This window comes from Corvus brachyrhynchos, unplaced genomic scaffold (genome assembly GCF_000691975.1).
Source record: "Corvus brachyrhynchos isolate BGI_N302 unplaced genomic scaffold, ASM69197v1 scaffold260, whole genome shotgun sequence".
NCBI lineage: Eukaryota > Metazoa > Chordata > Aves > Passeriformes > Corvidae > Corvus > Corvus brachyrhynchos.
Genome location: NW_008235684.1, coordinates 41,934 through 42,216, shown reverse-complemented (window position 1 = coordinate 42,216; position 283 = coordinate 41,934). Strand labels below are relative to the sequence as shown.

At 59.4% G+C, this 283-nt stretch overlaps 1 protein-coding gene across 1 annotated transcript in view; it reads right to left on the bottom strand.

Annotated features, from left to right (window-relative positions):
- The window catches only part of LOC103612265 (protein lin-7 homolog B), a 10,594-nt gene that overhangs the window by 9,807 nt on the left and 504 nt on the right, over positions 1-283 (bottom strand). The window lies entirely within an intron of this gene.

Sequence of the window (283 nt, the reverse complement as noted above, 5' to 3'; positions counted from 1 at the left end):
CCCCGAAACTGACCCCTGGCTGGACACTGCAGGGTCAGGGGACCCCAAAACTGACCCCAAAACTGACCCTCCCCAAACCACCCCCTGACCAGAAATTAGGGGGGTCAGGGGGGTCCCAAAACTGACCCCCCCCAAACTGACCCCTGTCCAGACATTGGGGGATCAGAGGGTCCCAAAACTGACCCCAAAACTTTCACAAAGAGACCCCCCCAGACCAGGGGGGACACCCCAGTTTTGGGGCAGAAAGGGGAAAATCCCGAAATTGGGGTGGCACCCATTTGGG